The following is a 27,781-nucleotide window of genomic DNA, read 5'->3' as shown; positions in this document are numbered from 1 at the left end:
CAGGACATGGCGATGGCACGGGACCCCTGCACACCCCCGCATGCCGCATGCTTACACACTGGCTCCTGGTCGTGCCCAAAACAGACCAGAGAGGTAGTCACTCTGGGGGATTATAAAAGTGCCCCCCCCCACCCCCCAGGGCCATATACTATGAAAATTCCGTGGACTGTACAGTACCCGGAAGGGCTTGGAATAGACCAAGTGCTCAATAAATGGGGCTTCAAATCACCATTGTACCCATTTCACAGAGGAGAAAAGTTGAGGCCGAAAGAGGCCCTGGGACTCAAAGCCGGGTCGACCTGACTCTAGAGCCCCGACTCCCCTGTCACCAGTGGGAACCATGGTGTGTGTCCTGTGCACTGGAGACCCCTGCCTAGCTGAGCTCCTGTTGGCTGTGGGGCCACTTAGGAGTCACACCCTTTCCCGTCTGGGCCCTCTGTCCTTCTCTGACCTTCAGAGTCCTCTGGTCAGCTGAGGGTGTGGGGCGCATGCCAGCCCCCCCCCCCCCCATGCAGACCTCTTCCTCCTGCCCATTCACCCTTCCCTGGCTCCTCGCTGCCACCCACCACTGCGCTGGCACCTGCAGGCTGTGCCCTTTGGGCGCTGGTTCCACCCGCTGGTTCTCCCCCAGTTTGATCAGCTGACAGCCCCCCCAGACCCAGGTGGGAAGCACAGGGTTAATGATTGCTGAGGAAAGTGGCTCCTGAACTCATGTGAAAAGGAAGTTGGGGAGGGAGGCGGCTCCAAGCTCACCTGGCAGCTCCCCGTGCCCCCCCTGCCCCTTCCTGTTCCCCCACTCTTCTCCCTCTGGATTCAGCACCACCGCTTTGCCCCCCGCCTGCTTTCCTGCCCTGGCCTCTCTGCTTTACACTCCCTTTCTCTGGGGGGCACCTTCTCTCCTCTGCCCAAGCTGGTCCTTGCCCTCCCAAGCTCCGCTTCCTCCCTCGGGGAGCCCTCCCTGACTACTCGGGGCCCCTTCTCTGAACAACCCTGCACCATGGAGCACACTCTCCCCTGAGCTCTCCCCATCGTGTCGGGCACTGCGCGGGGTTCCTGGGAGGCATCGGGGACCTTGCAGACGGACAGCGTCTGGCAGGGGAGCGAGCAGTGCATCCGGAGGGATGACTGGGTGGACAGGTAATGATTCAGGGGTGGACGTGTGGCCGTCGAGGCACCTGTGAATCACCAAGCTGAGCGTGTCCCAGAGGCCGGTGGCCCCTCCAAGAAGTCGGTCTCCTTTCTTGCCCTCATACTTCATCACTGTGTCTGTCTCCACAGAAAGCAGGGATCTCCTTGAGGGCAGCCGTGGATTCTTAAACCTGCTCAGCAAGGACCGAGTTGTGGGCACCTACACCCGGAGGAAATGGGGAATTGAATCCAAAACTCACCTCCCTTGGTGCCCATCGCTGAACCCTCTCCCACTTGGCCTCTCTCCTCTGGGCACACGTTTGCCACCTTTCCCTGCTGCCCCTGGTCCCCAGCTCCCCATGCTTCTGCTCACTTTGGGCTTGGAGTGCCTTGTCACCCATGTGGACCAAGGCTGCGTGGAGGTGGACAGTCCCAGAGGCTCAGGACAGTCATCCCAGGACTGGGCCTTGCCTGGGAGTCAGCGTGGGAGCCTGATAACCAGGCTGGTTTCCAGGCCCCCCCCGCCCCCGAGGGTTCCGACTCCAGAAGCCTCAGGTGGGCTCACCTGGTCTGTTCTATGTTTTTAGCCTTAAGCTCTGGGTTCTTTGGATGCACAGTTGGGTTTGGGACTTAATATGAAAGGTTTGCAGGCCCCTGTCTCGATCTCTGGCTTCACCCACTTCCCCATGGTAGGTGCCCCAGGCCCCACGTGGACATTTCCAGGTGGGGAGTCACTGTCCGTGGAGCGGGCCTTCCTCCCCTTGGTGGGGGGGGGCACTGCATCTGTGGCATGAGCTGAAGTCCGCCTCCCAGAAGGACCCCTCTGGGGGTCTTAGTTCTGACCTCAGGGGCTGCAAGGCCTCCTCTGGGGTTCCAGACCTGCTTTCCCAGGATGTGGGAAGGTGCTGGGTGCCTCATTCTCACCGGGTCCCTCCCCTTTCCTTCCTCCTGTGGTCTGGGCTCTCTTGCAGGCTGACAGCCTTATCTCAGACTTTAAGTTTCTGATCAGATTAGAGGCTTGGGAAGAGCGTGAAGATGGGATCGTGCATCCTCTAGCAGCCTGATATTTGACCCCGACAGTTAGGGCCTGCATTCACCTTCCATTGACCTCGCAGAGACTTAGGCTTTCCCAAGAGGGTGGGGGAGGAACCCGTCTATGCACCCATTTTGGAGGCCAATGAGTTTTGAGGTGCGGACACCCTGGTCTTCACCCTGCAGAGCTCAGGACAGACCAGCTCTGGGTGGGCTCTGCTCTCACCTTGGACTAAAATCTCAGCAGTCTCAACTCGGGCTGTGCTTGTGGTCACTGGGCTTCACCTTCCCTCCCTGACCTCTGGAGAACTTACCTTAATTGAGCTGTGGTGGGCCCAGGGAAGGAGTGTGTTTTACAGCTTTCCAGGTGGTTCTAAGGTGCATCTTGAGTTGAGGAACTCTATACTACATGCCCGGAACCCATCAGTCCAGCTTTGACTATGTGTGGAGATAGTTACTGGAGTGAAAGAGCCAGAGCCCTCTTACTCTGTGCATCCCATAATACCAAAATGTTATTTTACATTACATGTATTTTATACATTTTACAAGCAGGTATTTAAAAATTTAAGATGGGCACACCCCTTTAGTAGCTCAGTTGGTTGAGTGTCTGACTCTTGGTTTCAGTTCAGGTCATGATCCCATGGGTCCTGGGATGGAGCCCCGTGGAGGGCTCCTTGCTGGGCATGGAGTCTGCTTGAGATCCTCTCCCTCTGCCCCCCGCCCCCGTCCCCCGCCACTTACATGCTCGCTCTCTCTCAAATAAGTAAGTCTTTAAAAATATTTTTAAGTCAGTAAAACCAAATATTTAATAATTAAAAATATGTAAATGTGTAATATATAAATATATAATGCCTTAAGACGAATGTAAAATTTATAAAAATAGACATTATAGTTCTAGCCTGAATTCAGATAAACAAAAATGAAGTAATGAAAACATTAAAAGCTTACACACTTCAAAAACACCAAATCCAATCAAGAAAAATTGAAGATGAAATATTATTTGATCGCTTTTAATTTTTATTGATTTCTTTAAGATTGTATTTATTTGACAGAGAGAAAGCACAAGCAGGAGGAGCAGGAGAGAGAGAAGCAGACTGAGCAGGGAGCCCAATGTAGGACTCGATCCCAGGACCCGGGGATCATGACCTGAGCCAAAGGCAGATGCCTAACCGACTGAGCCACCGTGGTGCCCCTGTTTGATCCCTTTTTAAAGCAGAATCTTTTTTTTTTTTTAAGATTTTATTTATTTATTCATGACAGACACACAGAGAGAGAGGCAGAGACACAGGCAGAGGGAGAAGCAGGCTCCATGCGGGGAGCCCGACGTGGGACTTGATCCCGGGTCTCCAGGATCACGCCCTGGGCTGAAGGTGGTGCTAAACTGCTGAGCCACCCGGGCTGCCCTAAAGCAGAATCTTAAGAAAGTATATTAGTGATATCATTATGTCTCAAGTATGTTTTTTTTTTTCCCCTACAAAACTTTCTAGAAAAAAACTTTTCCTGGCTCTACCCTAGCTGGGGAATGGTGAGAAGATAGATTTGTGAGATATCTTCAAATATTTTCCGCTGACAAGGCCTTTTGGCTTTTTTTCAGGGACTGCTGTCTTTTATTTATAAGGAGCCATAGTTCTTGTTCCTGAAGCATTTCCGGTTTGCCCTCAAGTTCTTTGGTTTTATCTTGTTCAGATGAATAGTCTGATGCAGCATTTCCTGTATCAGTTTTAGAACTGTGTGTTGGTATTCCACATGTTAGGAAATTCAGCAAACAGGCTAGTAATTATTCTTGCAACAGAGTTTTGCTTGGTTTACTGCCATGCAATCCTGAGAAGGACTCAAGACGTATTTCACATTTCAGAGTGGGTTGTTTTTTGGACATTGTGAGTGTCTCCTTTTAAAAACATATACAAAAAGTGAGACATATAAAAAAATTCCATACCTGACCCCAACATTGAGCGACACATGGCCAATCTTCCTTCCTCTCTACCCTCACCCCCCACCCCTGCTCCCAGCTGGATTCTCTTGAAGATGATCTAAGACATCATTTCATCTGTAATTCCTTCCCTATACATCTCTCAATGAAAAAGGCTCTTTAAAAAACACAGCTGTAGTTCTATTATTACACCTTAAGAATTGATCATTTCTCACTGTCATAAAATATCCAGCATTCAGATTTCCCCAGTTGTCTCATACATTTTTTTTTTTAACAGTTGGTATGAGATTTCAGATCTTAAAAATTCTGAAGTGAACATTTTGGACCACGCGAAAAGACACTGTTTTGGCACTGAGGTACAGGATTTACCAATAGAGCCTGACAACTGCTGGGCCGAAGGTTCCAGGCAAATGGGCCAGATCCTGCTTTTGGGGTTCAGAGTGTGATAGACAGCAGAAGTCATGAGTTGTTCAGCAAGCATGCATTCAGTCAACAGTGATACTCCCCTGGCTGGGCACCGTGGACATAGCAGGAACCAGGCTGACTCACCCAGTCTTGACTGTGGGGCGGCCAGCGCACTGGCATTTCACTGTGAAGTGTGCAGATGGGATGATAGAGACTTGCAAGTGGTACTTGAGTTTAGCCTTGAAGAATGGGTACAGTTTCCTCAAGAAGAGAAAGTGGAGGAAGAGGTGTTCCTCTCCTAGTAAACAGCAAGTGCAAAAGTATGGAACGTTCAAGGACAGGGAGGAGTGATGGGATGTGATGAGGTGTGGGGCATGTGGTGAGACTGATGGGAGGTGATGCTGAGGCTGGGTGGGCAGAGGATTTGAGGATATGCTAAGGAGCGGGGTCTTCTAGAACCCTCCTGCGGAGATCCCATGACTTTGTTGTAGGAACATAAAGTTCAGACCATGAGTCAGGAGAGCAGAGCCTTGTAGGAACCATGAGGAGTCCTTTGGATTTGCAAGCCCTTCCTAGAGCCTTCCACTAGACCAGGAGTCCCGCACGTGGGGGGCAGGCCTAGGTCTGTCTTCAACTCCGTGGATCTCCGGGGCTGGCACGGACAAAGTGCTCACTATGCGTCCATTAACTGATGACCTCCTAGTGCTCCCGATGCAGGACACCCTCGCCCACCTCCACCTTCACCATGGTCATAACAGAGGGAGCCCCCTTAAGCTGCAGCTCGGGGTATGTGTTGGCTTTCCCAAAATGGAGGAGCTATTTGGTTTTATGGACCTGTGCCCCACTTATTATGAATGGGGGCTGCAAGGCCAGGGTTGCCCCTGGGGCAGCAGTCAGGTTGGGGCACATGGAGGGAGGCTCAGATACAAGATTCTCAGGTGGGTGTATGACGAAAGGCTCGTCATTGCAAGCCATGGATTGGCTCACAATACTAATTTCTCCAAGACTTTCCAAGGGTTGGAGGGGACTCATTCACTTATTTCTTTTTAATAGCATTCTTGCTTTGGTGGGGGAAAAAAAATGCACATGCTCATAGTGGGCAAACTCTGGTGTCATAGAAAAGGAGGAAAAGAGTAAAGCAAATCCCTAGGGCTAACCACTACCATCTAGAAGGAGCCACTGTGAACACATAGGGGGCATCCTCCCAAACGCTTTTCTGTCCATAAATACAAGCAGTTAAATGTAACACAGTTTTATATGGATGGTGTTACGAGATTTATGCTGCTCCATAACCTGCTTTTTTCATTTAACAACATGTCATGACACCGTTTCCTGTCAGTAGCCACAGATCTGTAACATTTTTTAATAGCCGAGCAGTGCAATTTTGCATGGCTGTACCATAACTTAGCCGGCCAGCTCTCTATTGCCAGAAATTTGGATTGTCTCCAACCTCTCACAATGTGCTAAAGAATATCATTCAGCTTTTTCAGATGTGCAATAATCGCCTAGCAGTAAGTAGGATAGCTGGGCTAGCTGGAACAAAGGAAGGGCTCGGTTCTCTCACTGAGTCCTAAAGCCACCCTGGGAGGTCACCATGGCAACCCCTCCCCGCACGTGGAGCGCCCATTAGCTACACCTCCAGCCTGGGAGGTGGGTCAGGGCCTGAGAGGAAACAGTCGGTTTTCAAGCAAAATTACAAAACCCAGGGCAGAAGGAGCATGAGGGAGTGAGTGTTAACGCAGAACGGAGGTGGCTTAGGTTGCAGTGGCATTAATAGCCACTTTTTATTGAGTGCTTGTTATCTAGTAGATATTATGGTTTTTCAGACTCACAAGAGTCATTGATACTTTCATTATCCTCATTTAACTGATAAGAAAATTCAAGTTGAAGTGACTAGGTGATGGGTCCAAGGGCACACATGAAATGATGGAGCTGGGATTTGAAATTGTCTTGCGTCCGCCACTCAGATTTCTCCTTACCGTGCCTTAGGTTGCCAGCCTCTCCCCCATCACCATCCTGAGACCTCCAGTCCCGACTCCCCAGCCCCGGTGCATTTATTCTCAAGGCCTTCAGATGGTGCACCCTGAGCCTTCATCTGGGCTCTTCTCCTGGCTCCGTGCTGGGCACCTGTCACTCCAACCCCTGCGCCACCTCCAGCTGAACGGTGGACAGCTCCCCGAATGTGTGCTGTGCCTCCCTCCTCGGCGCCTTGGCCCCTGCTGCACCCTCAGCTTAGGGCGGTCTCTGTCCTCCATGGCAGCTGCACTCCTGCTTATTCTGCAACACTTAGCTCAAGCTTCATGTCTCAAGAAGTCTTTCCTGACTCTCTGATGTGACGCCCCACCTCTGTGTCCCCCCCCCACCCCCCAGAAGCATCTCATGGTCCTAACCATCAGATGTGTTTTGTGTCACTTGTCAATGCTGATCGTCTGCACTAGAATGTGAGCTCTTACAGGATGGAAGGGTCCGTCCCCATTGCCTACGTGGTCTCTTGGACACATAGTGGGTGTTGCGTAAATGGGTGCTGAGTGAATAAGTAGGTGGCCAAGCATGTTCCTATTGGCTCTCCATTTCCGCTCCCTGCCCTGGGAAGCTCTCCCCAGGGGGGCAGGGGAATGGGTGACTTTAACCCAGGTGTATTGGAGGAGCATCCTGTCTACCAGCAGCTGCGCCCAACTTCCCCACCTCTCGCCTGGCTGGTTCCCCAACATTGCCCCTCAATACTGGCTACCGTCCTCCAGACCAGCTAACCCCTTTCTCTCATGGTTCCTACCCTTGCCCTGCCAGGGAAACTGAGGTACCGGGCGAATCCTCTCAATCACTGCTCCTGCTGCTCACCCTCCAGTCTGTCAGTTTTGCTCCATCAGTGCCACGAACCTGACTTTTTCTCATCCGTTGGATCTTCATCTGCTCTTCTCCCTCTGGAGCACCTTTGAAAGTCACCTCTCTCTGCTTCCTAAATCCATCTTTACCCTTGATCTCTGCTTCAAGATGTGGTCACATATTTTTAAACTGCAAATTTGTGCAAATCAAACTCAACTCGACCGGAATCTCCTTGATCCCACTCCCTTCCTGGGTGTCATCATTTCCCAGCCTGTGGGACATGGGTACCTTGAGCCCCTGGCGCCCTGTGCTCAGACACAGGGATGTTGATCAGCAGAGCTCTGGGCCGAGCCCGGCAGGAGTCGGGGGTCTGCTGAGAATCCGACTGCACCTACCCCACTTACTCGGAGAGAAGGAACAGCAAGTTGTCACTATATGTGAACTTGACCTTCAGATTTGTCAAGAGAAACTGGAGTCCAGGTTTTTCTTTCTTTCTTTTTTTTTGATGTTGGCTCGCATTTGTTTTTCTTTTCTTTTTTTTTTTTTTTTTTAAGATTTTATTTATTTATTCATGAGAGACACACAGAGAGGCAGAGACACAGGCAGAGGGAGAAGCAGGCTCCCTGTGGGGAGCCCGATGTGGGACTCAATCCCAGGACCCTGGGATGACGACCTGAGCCAAAGGCAGATACTCAACCACTGAGCCTCCCAGGTACCCCTGATGCTGACATGTTCTCATGTGCTTATTGGCCACGTGTATGTGTTCTTTGGAGAAATGTCCATTCCAGTCCTTTGCCCATTTTTGAATTGAGTTGTTGGGTTGTAAGAGTTCTTTATATATTCTGGGTATATGTATATGGTTTGCAGTATTTTCTCCCATTTTGTTTTTCAGTCTCTTGATAATACCCTTTGATGCACAGAAAATTTTAATTTTCATTGCATTTTTTTAAGGTAAAGCAGAAGTCTGAAGGCAGCTTGAGGCTGCTCTTAGACTCTGCCCACCCCATTCCTCACCTTCCCTAGTGCAGGTTCAACTCTCTGTGCTGGCGAGGACTATTTGGTGGTTCTCTGGGAGGGGCCTCCTGGCAGAGTGGTGGAATGGGTCACCTCCTGGGCTCTGTGCTGTTTTCTGGTTAACACGAAGGAGACCTAGACAGGAGCCGCAGGAGGAAGAAGGGAATCAGAGGTGGGCCCCAGATGCCAGCACCCATCCTGTCTTTGCTTCTCAGCTGGCTCAGAGCAAGCCTCTCCAGCAGCTGTTCTGTAGCCAGCAGCCTCCTGACATGCCCAGAAAGCTGGGACCTGGCCATCAGCATTCAGAACACACCTGTATGGGCAGAAATGTGGCTCCTGTCCTTTCTCCAGCTTTCCCCACTGTCTTCTCATGAAACCTAAACTCCCTATGTTAACGTTGCTTCTTCGGGTCAAATGTATGATGTCTTGTCTGAAATGCCATTGATGAAATTCATGCATCCAGTGGTAACTTGGATTAGAGACCTCTCAGGAGTTTCCTGATCTCGTGTTTCTAGTTTTCTAAAGCAAGCATGGGAAAAATTCCCTACCAAACAGCCTTCTTTGTTTTTGCTACATATGCCCGACTATGAGTTTTTTGTTTTCCAGCATAATTTTTTTCAGAAAAGAGGAAGTGGCATAATGATTGGGTCCATCTAGAGTTTTTCATATTCGGGGCCACTGCATTCCTTTATTTTTTAACAATTAGCTGGCTGTATGGGCGGTTTGAGGGGAGACACTATAACCTGAAACTGTCCCCATTCATGCTTGTTTGGGATCCATCCAGAAGGCACCTGACACACACAATCAAAGAGATAGAAAATGTAATACAGACTGAAATTTAGGCGCAAAAGTGTAACACAGGTTGAGACTTATTCCCAGGTATATATGGTCTCCCATTGCAAGAACTGGTTTTGTTATAAAGGAGACTTCAATGATCCCTTTAAAGAGCAGAGTAGGAAGATGAGAAGAGTAGCTGTTGCAAATTAACCCAAGCCAGTCGCTCATTTACAATTTCTGTATTTCATCAATTCCTGCATGTTGTTGTTTTACAAGCTCTGAAATCAGGATTCATTTCCAATCAGTGATGTCATCTCCTGATTATGGTTGGCAGCATTTCTTCCCCATCCTACTGGCACACAAAACAGTGGTGTGAGCTCCAGCTGAGAGTGTCTGAGTGCATTGAGTTACAGTCTTGGGCGCTGTCCGTGTTTAGAGGTACCTGCGAACGGTGTGTGGGGGGGACCCCCACACCCTCACAGCTGGGTGGCTCGGGGCACTGCACAGGGAGAGTCTCAGGCTGAGTTCCCCCAGCCATCCACATGTTTTTCCGAAAGGGCAAAAGCAGGTGAAGTCCCAGCCCTCTGCCCTTTTAGGGACACTTAGGCACTTTCCTGAAAGCGCCTGTGAGATTGATAGATTTGCATCAGTTGGACTTCTCCCTCCTTGTAGGCTCCTAAATCCTCCCACCTGGGCTCATTCAGAGAGGAGCCACTCTGGGGCATCCTGTCGCCAGCCTCGCTCATGCAAGGGGAAGGGTACCTGGCGATCCTTCTCCTCAACTCCCATGTCTTCGTTGGACTCAGTCCTCCAGTTAAGCAGCATACACTGCACTAATTCGTAAAAGCCCTCTGGTGTGGATCTGAAATAACCCCAGCTGAACCAGAGGTGTGTGGCCTCTGGAGTTTGAGTTTATGGTTAATCTTTCAAATGCTAATTAGCCACCACCCCAGGGGTGTGGGTTAAAACTAGCAATTTCTTATCACACTGTGTGAGGTGTTTGCAAGCAAATCACGGTCAGTATAATAATAGTAAATGAATACTTCTGTCCTAAGATACATTTTGTAGCAGCAGCATTAAACACAGAGGCGCCTGGGTGGGTTAAGGATTCCAACTCTTCATTTCAGCCCTGGTCATGATCTCAGGGTCATGATCTCAGTGTTGTGAGATTGAGCTCCACGTCGGCCTCAGTGCTGGGCTCAGCCACTGGGCTTGGAACCTTAAGATTCTCTCTCCCAATCCCTCTGCCCCTCCCCCCTTGCCCCTCCACCCCGCTTTCTCTGTCTCTCTTTTAAAAAAAAAGTACAGACTTCAAATAATTTATAGGGAAATGAGAATATTTTTCACTTAAGCTATATTAGTAATTCCAAAACCTGGCTGTGTAGTTATGAAGATAACTGTTACCGAAGATGCATAAGAAGATTTTGAATACACTTATTTCTGTGCGACGTGAGTGGGAAAAGCAACATTTTAAAAGTAATAGGTTTGATATAGTAAGGGATTCTAATATGCCTAACCGCATTAGTAAGTTAATGTTAGAGACTGTGTACTAGTTCATTTGCATCCCTAGAAATTATACATATTTTGGACCCTCTCATTGGGAAAATAGCCCATCAACTTATATTCAGTTACCTTATATGTAGACATATTTGGGAGGTTACAAGGTTTGTCTGCCAAGTCCACGAGTACGTAGGATGAAGTTTGGGGGGTGGGGGACCTCCAGGAATATGAATGGAGCACCAGCCAAAGAGGGAGGAGGTAGTCAGGTGCAAATTTCACCTTGATGGTGATTTTGTTGCTATGATTTGCCCCCCCCCCCTTTTTTTAAAGGGTTTTCTTTTCTTTTCTTTTCTTTTTTTTTTTTACAGCTATTTCAGGAGAACTTGGCAGGTCTTTGAGAGTGTGTTTATAGCCCCTTTCCCCTCTTTTAGCTGTTTTAAAACATGTTTAAGCTGTGGAACCCCCATTTAAATGAAATCTCACATGGAACACCAACATGCTGTTGAAATCTTGGCAAAGCTTCACATTGTGCTTTGAACTGTCCGAAGCCTTTTTGTTTTATTCGCTCTTGTTTCTAGGCCTCTGTAGAAAGAAACAGCAAACCAAGCGGCTGTTGGAAATACTGGAGATTATACTCTGGTGCTTATAGTGTTGGTGACCATTCAGAGCCTGGTGTGTGATGGGAACTAGAAAGACCAGCGAGTTCATTTTATGTTCAATTATATTGGCCATGATTAACAACACAACCTATGAATCATCAGCCACGCTTTCTGAATTTCCATGATCATCCAGGGGTGTTTCACAATTTTGACAGACAGAAAGGTTTCTGTTTCAGATGCAACCTGATGGTGGTTTAATGGGAGAGTTCTTACTTCCTTAGCAGAAGGATGTGACTTAAGAAATCTCTGGCTTTTGAAAGAGCCAAGGTCAAGTCTTACCTGAGTTTGTCTCAATCTGATTATCAGACAAGGAAGGCCGTCCTTTAGCCTCTGGGTTATAAACATCATTGTAAACACTCTGCATTGTCCATCATGTCTCAGGAGCAAAGGGAAATTAAGACCTAGTACTAAGAACTTCATAACCCTTTATTCAAAGTTCCTTCTCTTCTGAAAAGGAAACCTATGAAACCAGAAATCAGATCCTAATCCTACTGTCCACTAACTGTGGGGTCTTGGCCAAGTCCCACAGCTTCCATTTTCCTGCCTGTAAAATAGAAAAATGAATTTTCCTATCTGAAAATTAATAATAGCAAGTGTGTTGGACCCTTACTCTATGGCAGGCCCTTGACATGAGTTCTTTTAATCATAACGATACCCCCATGAAAAAGTATTATCGTTATTTCTATTTTACCAATAGGGGAACTGAGGCACAGGAGTTATGTTCCTTGCCCCAGGGTTGCACGGGAAATGATGAACCAGTCTCTGAATGCAAGTGGCTTGAATCTAGCACCCAGGTCCTTACCCGCCCTACCTTGTCTCCTGAGATGGCCATGGTGGGGGTGAATGAGATGGTCCAGAGGGGCAAGGTGACCAACACAGGCTTGGTCCAGAGTGGGTGAGAGTTGGCCTTTTTCTTATGGTAACTTGTGCTATCTGGTTGGGTGTTGCATCTTTTTCTTTATACATTTCTTGGAGACAGTGCCTGTCTTACTCATCTTTTTTTTTTTTTCCTATGCAGTGAAAGACAAGAATGGTATAGCAGATGCCTTCTTCCCTCTATTCTATGTGTCACAAACCTATGCAAGTTTTTGAAAGATTTATTTATTTATTTTAGAGAGAGAGTGTCAGAGTGTGCAGGAGCAGGGAGAGGAGCAGAGGGAGAGGGAGAGAGAGCAGACTCCCTGCTGAGTGCAGAGCCTGATCCCACCACCCTGACATCACGACCTGAGCTGAAACCAAGAGTGGGCTGCTTAACCGACTGAGCCACCCCAGGTGCCCCAAACCCATACAATTTTTAGATCTGTTAAATTCGTGCCTTGTCTTTCAAGCTGCAGAGAATCCTCAACTATGCATTTAGCCTTTCACTTACTTGCCTTCAGTGGCTGAAGGAAGACACGAGTGATTCATAGGCTACTCTCATCACCCCTTATGTTTGCGTTTGGTGGTCATCCTGTCTGGATGACGTGTGCTGGGAGAGTAGGCGACCATTTCTTGTCTTTGTCCTGCCTGTGACATTGAGGCTACTCGGGGGAGAACCAGAGGACCAAGGTGGACAGGACTGTGGAGACCAGACTTGGTCCCATTATTGTTTGAGGATTTCCTGGTGTGCCTGAGTTCCCCACAGTACGGGACCTTCATTCGCCTCGTGTTCTGCCACCAGGTGGATTCATGGTGCTTCCGAGAGTATGGGGGTCTTGGTGATTAGGTCTGCAAAACCGAGAGAACCGAGGTGTGCCGGGGCCCACTCACATCGCTGTTGTTTACACAGTATTAACTTTTATTTTCTTTAACCTGGGTGAAACGTACCTGTGCTTTAAAAAAAATTATTTTCTAGAAAAAGCCTTTTCTTTATTATTCCGTAGTTTGGAAATATTACACAAGCTTTCATTGTGGGGTGGAATATGCACAACATAAAATCAACAGTTTTAACCATTTTTAAGTGTATAGTTCAGCAATATCACATTCAGAATGCTGCACAACCATCACCACCAGCTGTTTCCAAAACTTTTTATCATTCCAAACAGAAACCCAGTGCCATTAAACAGCAACACCCCATTCTTCCCCCAGCCCAGGTTCTGATCTGTTTTTTGTCTGTGAATTTGCCTGCCCTAGGTGCCTTGTAATTGTGGAATCATGCAACATTTGTCCATTTTTTAAAAAGATTTTATTTATTTATTCACGAGAGACACAGAGAGAGGCAGAGACATAGAGGGTGAAGCAGGTTCCCTGCGGGGAACTCAGTGCAGAACTTGATCACAGGATCCCAGGATCACACCCTGGGCTGAAGGCAGATGCTCAACCACTGAGCCACGCAGGCATCCTACATTTGTCCTTTCTGTGACTGGCTTATTTCCTTTAGCGGGATGTTTCCAAGTTTCACTGATGTTGAAGCATCGATCGCCGTGGCATTCCTGTTTGAGACTGCGTAATATTCCATTGTGTGCCTGGACCATATTTGGTTATTTTATTCATCCATTCATCTGCTGGCAGACGTTTGGATTGTTTCCCTCTTTTGACTGTTGTGAATAATACATCAGTGGTTTTGAGAAAGAAGCAAATTTATAGCGGCGAAACACAAATACATTGTATTTTGCTACAGACTTCCAGATAATAACACATAGAGCATAAAGAACTATAATAAGCATCAAAAAGTCTAAACAAACCACAAAAACCAAAACACACTTCAAGTTCAGAGGACGAGCATCATGGCTTTCATGAATGGTGTTAAACTAGTATTTGCCAAAGGCCTGGGAGGAGCCAGGCGTACACTCTTGAGTTTCTAGCCATCCCAGCAGGAGGGGTCCTCTCCAGGCACCTGGGCAGGTAGCTTTGCTTGCAGGCAGGTGTGGTCGGTGTGACACGAGGGGTACAGGTGTGAACCAGGGTAAATTCCTAGCCCTGCTCTTTCTTTGCTAGACCGAGCTTGGATGTTTTTGTTTCCTAGGCCCGTCCTGAGGGGTTGGGGTCCTCTAGCTCACATTACTCACAGCTGTTAAGCAGTCCTAATCCCGCATTTAAACAGCCTGGTTACTTGGAGTTGCTGTGTCTCCAGCAAGTGCCTCGGATCTGCCTGTCTGGTTCTTGAGTGGGTCTCAGGGCAGCCATGCTCCCGTCGGCCTTCTGGAAGAGCTGCTTTTCTTTGGGCGATCTGGGGCGTAGCCCTCATCCTCCTCTGCCCACCGAGTGGCCACAGACCCGGGATCACACAGTCTGCCCAGGGGCAGCACACGACACAGCGGAGAGCCAGCAGCTCCAGCCCTCCCCTAGCCATGCGACCTCAGAGACCTCCTTCACCCCTCTGGCCTTGGTTCGGGACGGGAGGGGACCAGGTGGCCTCTGCCGCCCTTCCAGCCCCACACTTTCATGATTACCCATATTATGATTTAATGACCTCCCGCCCGCACTCTTGGAATATATGACTCAGCAGTCTGATAGTTTTGCTGCTGTTTTTAAGGAAGCCTGATTATTTTGCCATCACAAGCAAGTGTTTGTTCCATGGTCAAACAACCTGACAGCCTTGATCCGGCTGGATTGGATTGGATTGGATTGACTGCACTTCTTCTTGCCGTCCTCTTTTAGGGAAGAAGCTCGGGCACCGGCGGGCCGCAGGCACCCCAGGCCATGTCAGAACTTTTGAGTGGGTGACGGGGAGCAGCTGTCAGCCAGTGGCCTTCCTGACCTAACTTCGAGATGCTGAGCCTCAAGCTTCCCCGGCTCTTCAGCATCGATCAGATACCCCAGGTATGTGGGGTCGTCCAGTGTTTAAGGTCGGGGCAGTGACACGGGTGCAGTCTCTGCACCCAGGGAGGGGGGCGGGGCGGGGGTGCAGTTCCTGGCTTTGCTCCAGCCAGCCTGCTCTGTATAGACACCCCACCCCAGGGAAGGACAGTCTCCTGCGCCCCCCGCCGACGCTGAACCTGGAAATGGGAACGATCCCGAAACTGCTGATGTTGTAACCCTTCCCTGTGACATCTGTATTTTATCCCAAAGCGAAGTCTTTATGGAGATTCCACGCTCTAGCCAAAGGGATGTAGCCAGCAGCGCCCAGCTGGGTCGGAGTTTTCTTTGGGACCCTCCCTTGGGTGCTGGGAAGCAGGCCAGGGGTGAAGCACCTCGGGTGTGGCTTCGCCCTTGTCCTTATCATTTGCAGGAGGCTCAGGCCAGGTGCAGCTGGGGGCGAGGAGGAGGTGGTCTCGCGGGCCTGGGCCCGGGCCCCCTTGTGGACTGCTGGGCCCCTGAGCTCCCATGCAGCCATCCTGAGACCCCTGTACGCATCGGCCACCTGCATTGGTAATGGGTCTGCGGTGAGGCCAGGCTGCTGGTGAGCCTCAGCAGGCCGGCGCACCTGTCCCCGGCAGAGAAGGCATCATTTCCTCCACACCATTGTTGCCACTGTCAGAGTCCCTTCCTCTTTCACGGAAGATGAACAAGTGTTATTTCACAGTGGGATGTTTCATCTGGAGGAGACCAGATGAAGGGGGACCTCTCCACTCGGGAACACTAGTCCTGGGCGCCCTCAGCCCTGTGCGCGGAGTTCAGAAGCGGGCAGGTGGCCAGTGTGTGGCTGGGTGGCTGCAGCTAGGTGGCACCGAGGGGACGGTTGGACACCAGGCAGAGCTGTCTAGTGGGAAGCGACAATGGACACGGCAGGTGACAGACAGAAACGAGGCTGGCCTCGCAGGAAGCCCTGCATATGCTCCCAGGGCTGTGTCGCCTCCTGCGATTTTCTCCGCTGGCTTCTACCCACAGAGCACTAGTGGCAGCACCTAGTGAGAGCATGGGCTGATCCTTTGATCGTTCAGTCACGACATTTTTCTTGACAGCCTGCAATGTGCAAGGTGTCACTTTTCACTTTATTGATGGTATCCTTTGAAACACAAGTCTTTTTTGTGTGTGTATGTGTGTATTTTTTTTATTGGAGTTCGATTTGTCAACATATAGCATAACACCCAGTGCTCATCCCGTCAAGTGCCCCCCTCAGTGCCTGTCACCCAGTCACCCCATCCCCCCGCCCACCTCTCTTTCCACTTCCCCTTGTTCGTTTCCCAGAGTTAGGTGTCTCTCATGTGCTGTCATCCTCATTGATTTTTCCCACTAATTTTCTCTCCTTTCCCCTTTATTCCCTTTCACTCTTTTTTATATTCCCTGTATGAGTGAAACCATATAATGTTTGTCCTTCTCCGATTGACTTCACTCAACATCATACCCTCCAGTTCCATCCATGTTGAAGCAAATGGTGGGTATTTGTCGTTTCTAATGGCTGAGGAATATTCCATTGTAAATATAGAGCACATCTTCTTTATCCATTCATCTGTCGATGGGCGCTGAGGCTCCTTCCACAGTTTGGCTATTGTGGACATTGCTGCTATAAACGTCGGGGTGCAGGTGTCTTGGCTCTTCACTGCATCTGTATCTTTGGGGTAAATCCCCAACAGTGCAACTGCTGGGTCGTAGGGCAGATCTATTTTTAACTCTTTGAGGAACCTCCACACGGTTTTCCAGAGTGGCTGCGCCAGTTCACATTCCCACCAACAGTGCAAGAGGGTTCCCCTTTCACCACATCCTCGCCAATATTTGTTGTTTCCTGTCTTGTTAATTTTCACATTTCTCACTAGTGGGAGGTGGGATCTCATTGTGGTTTTGATTTGTATTTCCCTGATGGCCAGTGATTCGGAGCATTTTCTCATGTGCTTGTTGGCCATGTCTGTGTCTTCCTCTGTGAGATTTCTGTTCATGTCTTTTGCCCATTTCATGACTGGATTGTTTCTTTGCTGTTGAGTTTAGTAAGTTCTTTATAGATCTTGGATACTAGCCCTTTATCTGATATGTCATTTGCAAATATTGAAGCACTTCTTAAATTTTGCTATTAATCTATTTTTTTTAAATCATTTTCTTGCTTGTGATTTTGGTGTCATATTTAAGAAACCTTGGTTAATTCAAGGTCATGAAGATTTGCTCCTATATTTTCTTCTAAGAATCTTATCTCTTACATATAGATCTGTGATCCATTTTTGAGCTAATTATTGCATGTGGTGTGAGACAGGAGTCCAACTTTCTTTTTTTTAATGTATATATATGTTGGTATCAAGTAGTTCCAACATCATTTCTTGGTAAGACTATTCCTTCAGTAAATTGCCTTAGCTTCTTTACTGAAAATCAGTTGAGTATAAATGTGAGGGTTTACTTCTGGACTCTAACTTCTATTCTGTTGATTTGTTTTTATGCCAGTACCACACTGTCTTCATTACTGTAGTGTTGTAGTAAGACTTGAGAAATGTGAATCTTTCAACTTTGTTTTTTTCTTTTCCAGATTGTTGTGACTGTTTAAGGTCTCTTGCATTTTCATATGGATTTATTTTTTTTTATTTTAAAAAATATTTTATTTATTTACTCATGAGAGACACACACACAGAGAGAGAGAGAGAGAGAGAGAGAGAGGCAGAGACACAGGCAGAGGGAGAAGCAGGGTCCATGCAGGGAGCCTGACATGGGACTCGATTCCAGGTCTCCAGGATCACACCCCGGGCTGAAGGTGGCATTAAACCACTTAACTGCTGAGCCATGGGGCTGTCTCATTTCCATATGAATTTAAGGATCAGCTTGTCAATTGCTGCAAAACAAACCAAAAGGCAGCTGGGATTTATTTTAGGGATCTCATTGAATCTGTTGATCAACTTGGGGACCATTACCATCTTAACAATATTAAGTCTTTTAATCTATGAACATGGGATGTCTTTGCATTTATTTAGATCCTGAATTTCTTTCAGTGATATTTTGTAGTTTTCAGTGCACGGGTTGACACCATGAAAAGAATTTGTTGAATTTATTCCTAAGCATTTTATTGTTTTTGATATTGCTGTACATGGAATTATTCCCTTAAGTTCACTTTCATATTGTTCATTGCTAGTATATAAAAAGAAAACTAAGTTTTGTGGATCGATCTTACTTTCTGCAACCTTGCTGAACTTATTTATTAGTTCTAAAAGTTTCTTAGTTCTTGGTTTATTAGATCCTTAGGATTTCCTATATGTAAGGCTGTATCACCTGCAAATACAGTTTTGCATCTTCATTTCCTATCTAGATGCCTTTTATTTCTTTTCCTTATCCAGTTGACCTAGCTGGAACTTCTGCCACGATAAAGCATAGAAGTGGTGAGAGCAGACATCCTTGTGTTGTTCCTGATCTTAGGGGGAAAGCATTCTATTTTCTACCACTAGAGTGTTAGCTGTGGCTTTTACTGGGTTGAAGAAGTTTAAAAGGATGAAATGCTTTTTCTGTGTCTATTGACATAATCGTGTGGTTTTGGTTTTTTTCTCCTCTTAATCTTGCCAGCTTGCCTTTTTTTTTTTTTTTAAATATTTGAAAAGAGGTGGATTTGTGGCTCAGTGGAGCCTTTCTGTTATGTATTTTATATCTCTAATGTCTGTTATTTTTTTATTATTTTCTTTCTGCTTTGGGTTCCTTTTGCTATTCCTGCTCTAACTTCTTAAGTTAATCACTCTGCCTTCTAATGTAAGCAACTGAGTACATATATTTCCCTCAAGTATTGCTTTAACTGCAGACTACATGTGCTGTTTGAATTCATTTCTAATTTCCATTTTGATTTCTTATGTAACTTACGATTGCTCAGAAGTGTGTGTGAATTTTTTTTAATTCCCAAAAGTCTGGAGTTTTTGTTATTGATTTAACGTAATTGATTGCAGCCTGACAGTGTCCTCTGTATCATTCCCATCATGGAAATTTGTTTAGACTAGCTTTATGGTTTAGCACATGATCAATGTGCATAAATCTTCTAAGTGTGCCTGAAAATAATATATAATCTTCAGTTGTGGGGGCAGTATTGCATATGGGTCCTGTAAAATTGTTTTTTTTAAAGATTTTATTCATTTATTCATGAGAGATACAGAGAGAGAGAGAGAGAGAGAGGGGCAGAAACATAGGCAAAGGGAGAAGCAGGGTGGGGAGCCTGATGCATGACTTGATTCCAGCACCCCAGGATCGTGCCTTGAGCCAAAGGCAGACGCTCAACCACTGAGCCACCCAGGCATTCCAGACCAAATATTTTTTTATATTATTACTAATTGTATTCTGCTTGATGTATCCGTCATTGAGATATGTTAAAATCTTCCTCCCTGATGGCAGATTTGTGGATTGCTCCTTGTATATAAGTCAATTTTTGCTTTATGTATTTTGAACTGTATATTTTAGGTACTGCAGATTTATGTAATATCTTCCCAGTGCAGTAAATTTCTTATTATTTGGAGTGATTTTCTTGCTATCTAGTAATGCTTTCAACTTAGAATCTGTCTTGCAGTCATATAGTGAGTCCAACTTTATTGTTTTTATTTGTCTAGTTTATTTTTTTCCTTCCTTTGACTTTTAACCCCTCCTTGTCCTTAGATTTTAACTGTATCTTGTGTAAATGGCACACGGTTGGGTTTTATCTAGTTTGACAATATTTGTCATTTAACTGAACAGTTTAGTCTGTTTATATTTATAAAGATTATTGATATATTTACATTTACTTTGATCATCTTATGTGGTTTCTATTATTTTCTCTGTCCTTTTCTTTCTTTCTTTCTTTTTTTCTTGCTTTCTTTGGATTGAGTTTTACATCCTTATTTCTTTTTTCCTTTTAACATTTGATTTTCTCCTCCACTTGTTTTATACTTAATATCTAGAAATATGCTCTGTATTTATTAGTTTAGTGATTGCTCCAGCTATTATAACAAGAAAAATTGTATTAGGCAGGAATGTGAGGCCCCAGCTGATCACACAGAATGTTCTGGAATGGGGTTTGTCCTTCATACTTGTCCCAAATGAGAAGAGGAAGTCGGGACTTCATATCCATCATCAATGGATATGTCTGCCGCCTCTGGGCAGGGAGTATAACATGGTCAATGTAGTGGCAGTTCCCAGAGAGGAATGGGTGACCCAGTTCTGAGGGAAGGGTTCCCTCCTAAGTGCATCGTGGTATCTACTACAAGAAGATACCCTGCTTTGAACTGCCGTGGCCGAGATGTGACATTAACCAGAAATAGTCACATGGCCCCAAAACAACTGCAAAAAGTCTGAGAAATGTAGGAAAGTAAATGGAATATGTGGTGAGCACCAGTTGTTCCTGCCACACCTAACTTACTGGATCTGCAGACCAGCAACTTTCAAATCCTAGAAGCTTATCAGTTTGTTTTCAAATATCCCAACAAAAGCATTATATATTTTTCTCTTTCTGGAGAAATGTTCCCTGTCTCTTATTTGATTTTTCAGATCTACCTCTTAATCTCTCTGGGCTGCTTTCTTTGAATCTGCTTTCGGTTCACTGATTTTCTGTTCAATTAGATCCGGTCTGCTATTTATCCCTTCAATGACTTTATTTCAATGTTTCTTAACTTCCAAGTTATATTAGGTTCTTTGTAAGTTTGTTTGCCTTTCTTTCTTTGTTTTACCTTTAAAGAGTTTACTTATTTGAGAGAGAGAGACACACACACACACAGAAGGAGAGGGAGAAGCAGGCTCCCCAGTGAGCAAGGAGCCCTAAGCAGGGCTCAATCCCAGGACTCTGGGATCATGACCTGAGCCAAAGGCAGACACTTAACTGACTGAATCACCCAGGTGCCCCAGTCTGTTTACTTTTTATTCTTATTTTTAAGCTATTTTTTAAAACATATTGAACATACTGGCTTTATATTTCAGTACCTGTTCCTCAATCTCTCTTTCTGCCATCTATGGTTTTTGCCATTTCTGATGCCTGGCCTTGTTTACAGGTGTGTGTATGCTTGCATTAAAACAGAAATCCTAGGCAGCCCGGGTGGCCCAGTGGTTTAGCGCCGTCTTCGGCCGGGGGTGTGATCCTGGAGACCCGGGATCAAGTCCCACATCGGGCTCTCTGCCTGGAGCCTGCTTCTACCTCTGCCTGTGTCTGTGCCTCTCTCTCTCTCTCTGTCATGAATAAATAAAGAAATCTTTAAAAAAAAAAAAAAAAAAAAAAAAAACCTCCAGAAAGGATTTGCATTTGCTTTTGTTACCGGAGGGAGCCACAAAACTTTGACTTTTATCTGTTTGTAGCCACTTTAATTTTACCACTTGAGATTTCTTGGACCGTAGAGGTAATGTGGGTTTGGATCAGAAACCCATATGAAATCTAGCTGACGGTTCTGAATTCTGGGGAGAGATTGTTTCTGAAAGACAGCTTTCCTTATTCTCCTTCTGCCTGGTGGGATTTATTTCACATTCTCTCATCTTTAGAGTCCTAGCCTCGTTGGCAAGATCTGCCGTTTGTGTGTGTGTGTGTGTGTGTGTGTGTGTGTGTGTGTGTGTTTTAAGACTTATTTACTTATTTGAGACAGAGAAAGAGAGAGAGAGAGAGAGCACAAGCAGGGGCAGAGGGAAAAGCAGGCTCACAGCTGAGCACGGAGCCCGATGTGGAACTCGATTCCAGGACCCCAGGATCGTGACCTGAGCCAAAGGCAGATGCTTAACCAGCTGAGCTACCCAAGGACCCCAGCAAGGTCTGTCTTTGATGGGCCTTGGGGTTCATCTCTTATTTGCAGAGCCTGGCAGCAGAAATGCTGATGCTGAAGGCAGCTTCCCACATGGGGCTCCTGGTTACCTTTTTGTTAGGGAACTTGGTGACTTCCTTGCTTTTATGCCATCTTGCTGATACATTTATCCAGCATGCGATGCAGACTTCATCCAGCATTTTGTTTTAGTTAGAAGGATCCTTTGTGACATCTAATTGACCATCATGGGCAGCCCCAGTGGTTCAGTGGTTTAGCGCTGCCTTTAGCCCAGGGCCTGATCCTGGAGACCCGGGATCGAGTCCCATGTCAGGCTCCCTGCGTGGAGCCTGCTTCTCCCTCTGCCTGTGTCTCTGCCTCTCTCTCTCTCTCTGTCTCTGTCTCTCATGAATGGATGAATAAAATCTTTAAAAAAAAATTAAAAAAAAAATGACCATCATTCTTTCCCAAGCCAGAAGGCCCCCAGCCATTCTTCTTGGTTCTTCTTCCATCATTCTGGGTCCAGTGATCTCTCCCTTCTGAGAACTCTGCTTAACACTTAGCATTTTTGTCAACTATAGCAATCACTTGTTTCACTAGCATAGGTGCAGTGGATGTGATGGGCTTTTGCAAGCCAACGGACTAGTGGTTGCATCTTGGTTCTGCTATTAATTATGACCTTGCAAACTTCTCCCATTGAATTTAAGTTTCCTTATCTGTAAAATGGGGTTGGCAATCTTGATCCTGCAGTCCTCTCATGATGATCTGATGAGAGAGGGTCTGCTCCTAACATGCCCTGGGTCTGAATCAGGAGAACCAGGGAGACCACAGACTCTATGTCTGAATGTGTAAAAGTCACGTACGGAGCTAGAAACAGTTATATAGAATGGTTCTGTTCTCCCTTGACAAATTTCCCTTCATAACCACAAAAGAGTATATGTAAAGCTCTAATTTTTATATAGCAAAAGCAAATGTCAGAGACAACTAAATTTACTAATTGTTGTACAGATCTGGATGTTATGTTGATGGATTAGTGGTATTTGGATAAGTAATAAAAAACACATAATTTATAAGTTAGTATATGTTTCATTAAATTTATTTTTTGTCTTTATTTCAGCAAAATTATGGGTTATATTGCTGTAATCAACATTATCACATAATTTGTGTTCTATTAACAGTGATTCAAAATTAGACCACTATTCTTAAGTCACTGAATCGTAGTTTTGTTTTGTTTTAAAATTAATTTCATTTGGGAGAAACTTCTGAGATTCTGCTCAGTTCTGTTAAGGTGAGGCAAGTGGAATTATCAAAAAATATTCTTAGGGATGCCTGGGTGGCTCAGGGTTGAGCATCTGCCTTTGGCTCAGGGTGTGGTCCTGGGGTCCTGGGATGGAGTCTCACATTGGGCTTATCTTTAATAAGCCTGTGTCTCTGCCTGTGTCTCTGCCTGTGTCTTTAATAAGCCTGTGTCTTATCTTTAATAAGCCTGTGTCTCTGCCTGTGTCTCTGCCTCTCTCTCTGTGTCTCTCATGAATAAGACACAGTTTCTGCTCCATGCAGGGAGCCCGACGTGGGACTCGATCCCGGGACCCCAGGAACTCACCCTGGGCCAAAGGCAGGCACTAAACCGTTGAGCCACCCAGGTGTCCCTAAATTTTACATTTGATCAAGTTCAGACATAATGAGGTTGCGTATAATTACAATTAAGAAGAAAAATTATTAAATATTTTATTTTTAAAAAATTAAAAAAAATTTTTTTTTATTTATTTATGATAGACAGAGAGAGAGAGAGGCAGAGACACAAGCAGAGGGAGAAGCAGGCTCCATGCACCGGGAGCCCGACGTGGGATTCGATCCCGGGTCTCCAGGATCGCGCCCTGGGCCAAAGGCAGGCGCCAAACCGCTGCGCCACCCCAGGGATCCCTAAATATTTTAATTTCATAGACATTACCATCTTTTATATGACTCTTTTTACCCTTAAAATAATACCTAGATCCATAAAGTACTTAAATTTGATTTTTCTTTTTTCAAGAAAAAAGATACCATAAAGAAGACTGAAAATGGCAGTATTTTGCTTAATCAAAACTATCCTATAATCTGTAATGCTCAGAAAAGTAATCTGTATGGAAGTTAATTTCAGGATTAATTGTACATGAATCTTCTCTTCCATTGTTCACAGATGTTATTGTTTCTTTTTTTTGAGTTTTGTTTTATTTAAACATCATTTTTGTTACATATTTCACATGTGGCTCCTTTGGTTTAGAAAAATCTTGTATGTATCTAAGATAATAAATGTGTATTTGACTCCCTTTAAAAGTAAAATAAAAAGTGAAATAGCCAGACCTTGATATTTTTGTAAGCTTTTTGCTAACAACATCCCATAACAAATATTTGTGAAGTGCTTAGACTCAGAATTTATGTCATTTCCTCCCCAAGTTGGGGTTTGCTCTGTATTTGAGGATCCTATTTCACTGATTTCTTTCCACCACCTTGCATCTCATCTAGATGAAATCTAAGAATTTAATGGAACTTATTTGGCATTCCCGTTGTGTGAAGCAGAGTAGTTTATGATCAAGTTGCAGCAAGATGTCCCATTGTGGAGAAGATTCAGAGAATGTTACACATCATCTTTGAATTGTCCCAAAGGAAGTCCTCCTAGTAAGAAACTAACACCACATGTTGCTATTTATTTCCAGCTCTCGGATTGCTTTTGGATTTTTGGTCAAATTCTGACCTTGTATTAGTTTCCTATTGTTGCCAGAAGAAATTACCACAGATCTGGTGGCTTTAAAAAGAAGGTAAATTTATTATTTTACAGTTGTGTAGGTTAGAAGTCTGACATGGGTCTCACTAGGCTAAAATCACAGTGTTGGTGAAGGCTCTAGAGGAGACTGTTTTCTGGCCTGTTTTGGCTTCCAGAGACCACCTGCGTCCTTGGCCCCTGGGCCCTGCCTGCACTTCCGAGCCAACAGTGGGGCATCTCTGACCCTTTTTCTATGGCTACATCTCCCTCTGCCCCCTCTTTTTCTGCCTCCTCCTACTTTTAAAGGACCCCGAGATTACACCAGGCTCACCTGATAATCTGGATCATCTCCCTGTTTTAAGGCTAGTTGATGAGCAGCTTTAATTGCATCTCCGACCTTAGTTCCCCTTTGCCACATTAACTTTACATGTTCATGGTTTCTGGGATTAGGGCATGGACATCTTTGGGTGGGGGGGAGGCCATTATTCATCCTGCCATGGACTTTCTGATCATGTTATACTGTTACCACAACCTAACTCATGGCAGATTTTTAAATCCGGGCCTAAAATTGAAAATTGCTTTCCTAGTTCTTAAATCAAAGACTGCATTTTTACAACCGATGTAAAACCAAGGGAACGTGCCATTGTTTCAACTTCTTGCTTCATCTGTAGGTCTGTGCTGGGTATAGTGCTTGTCATTCAACGGGACTTTTCACCCTGGCACACCCTACCTGAATTGAGCAATATTAATTTTTTAAAGACATTCTATGTGTCTTTTTTCCCCTCACTATATTGTCTGTTAAATTACTAATATCCGGGATCCCTGGGTGGCGCAGCAGTTTGGTGCCTGCCTTTGGCCCAGGGCGCGATCCTGGAGACCCGGGATCGAATCCCACATCGGGCTCCCGGTGCATGGAGCCTGCTTCTCCCTCTGCCTGTGTCTCTGCCTCTCTCTCTCTCTCTCTCTCTGTGACTATCATAAATAAATAAAAAAATTTAAAAAAAATTACTAATATCCGTTGGATCCTCCATCCTGGATAGGGAGATGTAATTTGGCTAGCTAATTCTTATCCATCTTTTATGTTCAGCTAGAAGAAATTTAGCTTCATTTTCTGTAAATGTTGTGGCACATGCACAAAGAGCCATCCTCATGCTTGACTGAACGTCGGACACTTATTTTTTTAAAAACAGGACACTGGTGTTCTAAATGACATTCACCTGTCGTTGCTGAATACTGACAGTGGTTGGCTGCAGTGGTTGGCTGTTACATCAACCTATCTGTGTAGTTCTAGTCATTGCGTGTGAGTTGTGCACAAGTGGTTTTACAGTATTTTAACTGAGATCCTAAGTCCCAACAAATAGCAGCAAGATTCCCAGGTGATCTGCCCATGCCTGTGGAAGCATGTTTGAGAGACGCCGATGTAGAGACATCATTACACACACCCCGTGTGTCTTAGCCAGCTCGGGTGGCCATCACGGCATGCTACAGCCTGGGAATTGAACAATATTAATTTTGACTTCTCACAGTTCCAGAGGCTGGAAGTCCAAGATCAAAGTGCTGGTGGGGTTGGTTCTCTCGAGGCCTCTCCCATGGCTTGTGGATGCTGCTTCCATGCAGCCCTCTCTCATGGTCCTTCCCCTGTGCCCGCACACCCCTTGGGTCTTCCCTGCTTCTGAGGGATGCCAGTCACATAAGACCAGAACCCAGTCTAACAGCCTCATTTTAACACAGTCTCCTCTTTAAAGACCCTGTCTCCAAATAGAGTCACATTCTGACGGTACTGGGGTTTCAGGCCTCAACATATGAGTTTTGTGGGGGCATGATTCAGCCTGTGACAGACTTTTTTTAAGACTGTTTTTTTTTTTTTTTTTAGATTTTATTTATTTATTCATGAGAGACACACACACACACAGAGAGGCACAGGCACAGGCACAGGCAGAGGGAAAAGCAGGCTCCATGCAGGGAGTCCGATGCAGGACTTGGTCCCGGGCCCCCAGGATCAAGCCCTGGGCTGAAGACGACGCTAAACCTCTGAGCTACCCAGACTGCCCTGTGACACATTTTGAAGAAGAAACGGAAGCTCAGAGGAATCCCTGACAGTCCACAATCACACTGTAGGCTAAGAGCCCTTCCGAGAGGCAGCATGATAGTATCAAGAGACTGAGCAAACTAAGACTGAGGTTTGTATACATGCAGCTTTCAGATTGGCTGCTCCTCCTCCCGGGAGCTTGGAAAAATGTCTTAACCTCCCTGGACCTTAGTTTCCTTCTCTGTGAAATGGGGACATGTCCCTCACCAGGTCATGAGGACGGCTTGAGATCTGGATGGGAAGTGCAGATTGCCACCTGACCCCCCACTCTGCCTGCTGTTAGAATCTGCTCTTTATTGCTAGCCAGAATGCTCCATGACTTTCCCCAGGTGATTTGCAGCATAATAGCTAGAAACCAAGGTTTTAAAATGGGCACAGTGGAATTCCAGGCGTCAGCTGGCAGATGCGCAGCATCTTTCCTGGAAGCCAAGCCTTGGCAGGCACTAAAAGGAAAACCCACTGCTATACCCCTCCACTCCAGGTACCTGGGGGTTCTCACTTCTGAATAATAGGCTGCACATAATTTGACTTCATTTCACATTAAACTGCCTAGCCTGCAACCAGGGATGCGAGGTGGAATCCTACAAATCAATTCCACTGCGCAAATTAGCCAGCACCTGCTAACCTGGGGGTGCTTAGGAATGAGACCCAGCTATGGAGCACTGAGGCAGTGATTGCTATTTGCCTTTTGGGGCTGGACTGGGTGTGAATGCAAAATTGTTTCAGTGTTTCATTTGTTTAGATTTAGAGAGTTACCTTCTTTTTAAGATCGACCCTATGCAGAGCGCTTTGGCAAGGTCAGAGAGGAAGATGGAGAGAATGCCGCTCCTTTCCCGTGCTCGGAGGGGCTTAGAGCAAGAGTCCATCTAGCATTTTGGCTTAATAAACTGAGGTTCAAGTTGGAGAGGTAGGGGAAAGTCAGAACATTGCTCTTCTGGGACTAAAGGACTCCCTTTCTAACTAACTAACTAACTTCCTTCCTTCGTTCCTTCCTTCCTCCCTCCCTCCCTCCTTCCCTCTCTTTCCTTCTCTTTCTTTCTTCTTTTTCTTTTCTTTCTTTTTCTTTCTTTCTTTCTTTTTTTTCTTCTTTCTTTCTTTCTTTCTTTCTTTCTTTCTTTCTTTCTTTTCTTCCTTCCTTCCTTCCTTCCTTCCTTCCTTCCTTCCTTCCTTCCTCTCTTTTCTTTC

The 27,781-nt window shown here is 45.9% G+C and overlaps 1 long non-coding RNA gene across 1 annotated transcript in view; it reads left to right on the top strand.

Moving 5' to 3' along the window:
* The window catches only part of LOC121481297, a 39,859-nt gene extending 16,259 nt beyond the window's left edge, over window positions 1-23,600 (top strand). Inside the window, exons 5-6 of the long non-coding RNA XR_005985253.1 lie at window positions 14,848-15,009; window positions 23,541-23,600. This is a non-coding gene — a long non-coding RNA (uncharacterized LOC121481297). The remainder of the gene's footprint in view (window positions 1-14,847; window positions 15,010-23,540) is intronic.
* Window positions 23,601-27,781: the final 4,181 nt, after the last annotated feature.

Source organism: Vulpes lagopus, chromosome 2, assembly GCF_018345385.1.
Source record: "Vulpes lagopus strain Blue_001 chromosome 2, ASM1834538v1, whole genome shotgun sequence".
Taxonomy (NCBI): domain Eukaryota; kingdom Metazoa; phylum Chordata; class Mammalia; order Carnivora; family Canidae; genus Vulpes; species Vulpes lagopus.
The sequence above is the reverse complement of the archived record's forward strand: the minus strand, read 5'-3'. Positions and strand labels throughout refer to the sequence as shown.